The following is a 6000-nucleotide window of genomic DNA, read 5'->3' as shown; positions in this document are numbered from 1 at the left end:
AAGCACTCTTGTTCTGATCCAGCTTACTAGATTTGCAGTCACGTGTTAATTGAAAACCCATACATAATAGGACTGACTCCAGCACGCTTTGGATGAAGCCCATAAACACACACAGGATTGCTTTTCATGGATGGGAATAAAATATTTTGTTTGCTATTACTAAGCCAACCACAATAAATAGTTCTCTTTCATGTGGTGATGAAACAAAGCTATCATGTTGTATTCTTTTTTTAATTATTAGGTTGAAAGAAGCAGTGTCTTCCTGGCATGTTTAATTCTGAATCATATTCATCACATATATAAATAGCCAGCAACTGTATATAGTAGAGGAGGGCAGAGAGGAAGGTCAGGGAATTAGCCTGATGTCAAGAAAGCATTTCCTGTGGAGTGACTAAATCTCTCCAGGATACAGACTCCTACGTTGGCACACAGAGAGCCTGAAGGCTGCTGTGCCCTCATGCACCAGACATGCCAGGTGTCTCCAACCTTGCTGGCATTTGGAAGCTTCTCCTCTCCAGAAATCAAACAGGCATGGTTTACTTCTTGGGGCTTTGTAATGATGAGTAAAAGATTTTTCCTCTCTGCCTCATGTTATGGGCAGTGCCACCACTGTGAAGACACAACTTCAGCGCCAAATCCCTGGCAGCTACTCCACTGGGTCAGGGAGAATACCACAATATGAACCTTCTCCACTGAAATCCAAGTGGACAGATCCTAGAGGGAAGTGCTGGCTCTGCTACCACTGAAATGGTATGTCAAGCCCAAAGAAGAGTGCTAAAAAGAGTTATGGCACAGTTAAAAGTTGTGGCCAGTCACTAAACTCTTACACTTTCTATCTGGTTTGCATTTATAAACCACTCTGCAACATAAACTTAGCCCAAGATTGTCATTGCACAGCTGAGGCCATCAAGAAAATTTTGCCTGAACCTTCTGAGACTTTTTGTTGTAACGTGGACACTGCCTTAGCGTTGCTACACACGGTTTCGCTAACCTCATACCCACGGCAGCTCTCAGGTGACTTGACAGAATCCTCGAGGTTGGCAGAGACCTTTAAGATCATCAGCTGTCAACCCAGCACTGCCACTGTAACCTATCACCTAACTAAACACTAAAACCTATCACCAGGCACCAGATCCAGGCGCCTCTTAAGCATCCCCAGGACCGACGACTCCATCACCTCCCTGGGTATCGCAATAGGTTGCAGGAACGTGGCAGGAACAAACTTCTTTTCCACTCTCCCTCATTCGGGACGGCAGCAGTGGGCACGCGAGCGAGCCAGCCTCCTGCCGCAGCAGCCCGGGGCGGGAGGGATGGCAGCCCGGCACGGCGGGGGCAGGGCCCTGCCGGGGGAATGCGGCCCGGCCGGCCCCGGCGCTGCCCCGGGCGGGTGATTTAGCCCGGCTCTCCGGCACCGGGGCATCCCACGGCTTCTCACCCCGCGCGCCGGCTGTGAAGCCACACGCGGTTTAGGAACCGAAAGGAGACCAGGAGGGTTTTGTCGCCGTCGGTTGTGAGTTCGAACCAGCGCACTTGCCCGGCTGCAGCAAGGTCACTGCCTGCCCCGGCTCGGCCGGGACCCACCGTCCGCCGAGCCCCGCGCCCCCCCTGTCCCGCCGACAACCCTCAGGAGGAGCGGCCGACCTCCCCGGTTGCCGCGGCCGGATCCTCCTCCATCCCGTGCGGTATTTTTAGCCGCTGACCCAGTTCCCCCGCTCGGCTACCTGCGCCTCTCTCACCGCCCGGCCGGCCGCCCCGCCGACAAACGCACCGCCCAGGGCCGGCCCGGCCCGGCGGCCCGGCCAGCGCCAGGTGAGGGGGGCTGCTGCGGGGCAGGGGCGGCCGGAACACGGCGGCGGGGCCTCGCACAAGACGGCCGGAGAGGGCGCGGGGCTGCAGGAGGAGCGCAGCCCGGGCCGGGAGAGCCGCGCACGCCAAGCCGGCGGCGCTGGCGAGGAGCGGCGGGCTGGTGCGGGCGCGGCGCTGCCGGGGCCTCCGCGGGGGCGGAGGGGGGGGCGGTGCCGGCGGCGAGAGCGGCCGCGGCGCAGTTTTCTGCAGCGGCGCCGATCTACAAGTGAAGGGTAGAGTGTGCGTGCCGCCGTAAGTGCTGATTTACTGTCCTTTACAGAAGTGTGAGTGCTCCCCTTTCTCCCCTTCCTTTTCCTTCTCTCCTCGCTCTCTTAGCGAGGTTTTCCCGGGGTGGCCGGATAACGGGGCACGGGAGCGGAGCGCGGCTGGGGCTCGCCGAGGTGCCGGCGGGGAAAGCGGGTCGCTGCCGCTCCGTCCTGCTCCAGCTTACTCCAGCTCTTTTCTCTTTGGCGATTGACGCCCGCCGAGCTCCCGCGGCCCCGGCGAGGTGAGGCTGAGCCGCGGCCTCGGGGCGCAGCGCAGGTGCGGCTGCAGCGGGGCCCGCCCCGAGGGGCCTTTCCCCTGGACTGAGGGGGCACAGCTTCGGCGGGCACAAGTTGTGTGTTTGGAGTTGTCCATATTGAGGGATACGGAAATTGTGTGTTGCTGTCGCAGCTTTTTTTTTTTTTTTTAATCTGGATGAGCGCTGACACCGTGTTTGATATGTGTAAAATGTGCTGCAGCTTGCTCTCGTGCGCCCGGAGTGCTTTGGTCCTGCACTACAAGCACGAACGCTCCTGAGATTTTTAAAGTATTATTTTTAATGCCCGCTCCTCTGCTTGCTGCTATTTATACCATGCAAGGCTGGCAAGGAGAGGAGAGCCAGAGTTTGGAAAGGATATTGAGCTTTAACTTGATACCGTTGTTCCAAGGCCAAGGTGAGAGAGTGCAGTTATTTAAAATAAAACAAAGCAAAGAAATGCCCAGAAAACAACCCCGTGAAAACACCATACCTCTCTGTTTTTCTGCTGCATGATCAAAGCAGAGAACTGAGCGTCCCTTCTGTTTAGAGTGTGTAGGTGATGTTCTGCCATGGGGTCTAAGCCTGTGCTTTAGTTTTATTATTTGTTTGCTTTAAGCTTGTGATGTGATGGACAGTACAGCTGGTTAAACGCTACGCAGGGGGATTATATAAAAAATGAAGTCTCACACTGTGGCAGATGCATGACTTTCACTTAGGTAAAATGAACCATTACTGGTCACTGCCTATGCATTGTAATGTCTTAGAGTAGTTATAATGTAAACTATTGTTTACACTGAGTCTAACAAATTGGATGATACCTTTACTGTTGAATATATATTCATGGATAATCAATTTCTTTCTTCTTTTTCTGAATTAATTTGTTACATAGTAACAACTCTCTCTAAAGTGAGGAGAGATTGCCATTTCCCATAGTGAAACTTAAATTTTGGGAATAGAAAAGCTTTAACCTTCATCTCTTACCATCAGTAAGATTTTCAGAGTGGATGGTGGTAACTAATATGATGGATTTCCCTCTCTGTATTGATAAATAGGATTGCTATTAAAAATTGTTTATTCCTCGTGACATGCACGGTGCTCTGGTGGAATGGCAGAGCAGCATTGTAGCGGCTGGCTCGCGTGACTGCAGAACCAACTGCTGGGGTTAACTTAGTTCTCTTAATGCTAATTATCATGGGTGAGCAATAGATTGCATTTGAGCTTAGTTTTTATGGAGTAATTGTATGTGTGGTAACAAAGCTCTGCTAAAAATTCATATAGTCACTTCTAAAATATGAGCTTTGACTTCTGGCTGAGATAAGTCTGCTTCAGAACTGTGGCTGAAACAGTGATCATAATCTCGTAAATCTGATGCTAAAACTTTATCTAATAGGATTTTTCCATTCAGAGTAAGCATGATTCTGTAGGTAAAGATTGCATAAGTTGAAAATAATTGAACAAATGTTAGATTTTTAGTAGCTAGCCCCTTAAATGGGTTTCATGATGTTTTTGAGCAATTGTGATTCAGTAAATAGGAAGCCTTACTGCTGAATGCATAATTGCTCCTTATACTCACATGTTTTACTTACAGCTGAAATCAATACCTGAGAATTGACTAACTGCAGAAGTGCAATGTCAAGGCCTTGAAAAAGTCAAGATCTGATAGAGTGGTGACACTCTAAATGCATTTGGAGCCTCTGTTTCTAACTCTTGCATTTTGTGGTTTCAAACTTTTTTATGTGCAGCCACGTATGTAAGAAGTGGGTTTCTTTTTTAGGCAGAGCCAAGATTCTTGTACAATAATGTCAACTCTAAGGTGGCTTTTTTAAAAAAACAAAAATCTTGTAGGATTTACTATTGAGCTAAGATTTAACATGTCAGGTAGCTAATGGTCTCAACAATTGAGCAAAATAATTGCTAAGATTTGTAATAGGAACTGTGGAATGCAGATTAGCCAGCTGATAGTGTGGGACTGATTTTTTTTTTTTATCTACAGGATCAAAAACACATTTATGTTTTAATACATATGTATGTGCCATGTATATGTATAAATGTATATGTTTTGTGTAGAAATGCGGTGTATTGCATATTCATATAAGGTGCTAAAATGTACCACTGCTGTGTTTTGATTGTTTGATTATGAGAGATAATTATGTGATCAGAAGTGCCACGTGTGGTATGTATGATGTAACAGAAGCTGCTGAAGTGATTGCCTGAGCCACGTCCCTATTCTGTTCAAGTCATTTTGTTCATTTTGTTTTATGATGTATCCTGATTTACTGTTTAATTGGAAAAAGCAAGCATTTTTAGTTGCCTTTATCCTATTAATTTAGAGGATTACCTGGCAAGTTTGTGAAATGCTCACTCTATGGAGTAGTTTGGAGTTAAAGCTGGAAAAGTTAATGTTCTTCATTCTGCTTTACCTGATTACAAGAATTAGTGCTTCTTCAGTGTTTTTGCTGTGGAACTATCTGTTGTACAGTTTGCCCTATGCAAACATTAAAGTGAGAATGATAGCAGCCTACTTCTTTTTAAGGGAGTTCTTGCACTGTGGAGTTTTTTGCTTTTCCTGATTTATGTACAAAGATGTTTTTTTGACTAGGTAGTTGCTCTGATGGTGGCATGGAAAGAATTACTTTCTGCTTTTCTATTTTCTTCTTGTGGAGATGATTCCACAGAGTATGCTGTGCATAGGTATGCTTTATTATCTGACAAAAAAGTCAGTGCTCGTTGATAATTTTGTGTCCTGTGAGTAAAAAATTATGTTAATTGTGAATCTTACTTTTCTACATGAGTGGGCTTTTTCAGTACCAAAAAGTTATGTGAGGATTTAAATCACGGTGTTCAGTGGGAAATTTCCTTTTCCCCATCCCTAGCACCTGTATTAACTTCAGTTCTATTTCATGGACTTCTCCTTTGCTTGAATGAATTGCATTATCCTTTTACACTAAGGTAACTCAAACTGCTTTTAAGGTAACTTAAACTGCTCTGTTTAGTTTTTGCATCAGGAAAAAGTGAAGTTGCTCTTAGTGGATGACTTTGATATGATCGGTGAATTGCCCACTTGTATCGACTCCCTGAGTCTCTGTTGTCATTCTTCTTTAGATGGTTCCCTTATGTCTGTCATTTTGTTTGGCTTTGTGATAGAATTTATTTGAGCCCTTCCAACTTGGCTAAGTTGCCAGTGTGCTCGCAGCAATGTTCAAATACTTAAACATTTCGCAGTTATTTTTCTCTTGCAATCTTAGAGAATTATTTTAAAAAATGCAAACTAGCTCATTTTTGCATTTAATATAAATGTGGATTTAAGGATTGCAATATGGTAATTGTGCAGGGAAATGAAACTAGCGCACTCAAGGCACTGGGAGTTGAGATATTGTAACCCACATTTGGTTTTGATGAGCTAGCTCTAGTGCAGACTCCCGTGAATATGCATACAGAGGTTGTCTGTGTGCTCAGTGATAGTGGTCATACAGCAGAATCCCTGAGGTGGACTAAAACACTTGGAAAGTATGTGGTGTAGCACTTTATTCTAGTGCCTAGTATTCCTAGTATCTCTAATATCTTTTGCTCTGTACTCTCTGTACTGTGTCTAACAGGAAGAAATAGGACAAGCTTTCTTCTGAGTCAGTTTC

General features: G+C 46.2%; 1 protein-coding gene across 3 annotated transcripts in view; it reads left to right on the top strand.

Moving 5' to 3' along the window:
• Positions 1 to 1747: 1747 nt before the first annotated feature.
• MTUS1 (microtubule associated scaffold protein 1) overlaps positions 1748 to 6000 on the top strand; it is a 117959-nt gene continuing 113706 nt past the window's right edge. The window contains exon 1 of one of the 3 annotated variants that reach the window (XM_088056829.1): positions 1748 to 1809. The gene's annotated coding sequence lies outside the window, so the exon portion shown is untranslated. Of the gene's footprint in view, positions 1810 to 2005; positions 2130 to 6000 lie in introns of those variants that run through there. The other 2 variants (XM_014261147.2, XM_014261149.2) reach the window with 2 other exon arrangements.

The sequence above is a fragment of the Pseudopodoces humilis genome, chromosome 6, assembly GCF_049639895.1.
Source record: "Pseudopodoces humilis isolate 2021_Gansu_Grassland_sample_001 chromosome 6, ASM4963989v1, whole genome shotgun sequence".
Taxonomy (NCBI): Eukaryota; Metazoa; Chordata; class Aves; order Passeriformes; family Paridae; genus Pseudopodoces; species Pseudopodoces humilis.
The sequence above is the reverse complement of the archived record's forward strand: the minus strand, read 5'-3'. Positions and strand labels throughout refer to the sequence as shown.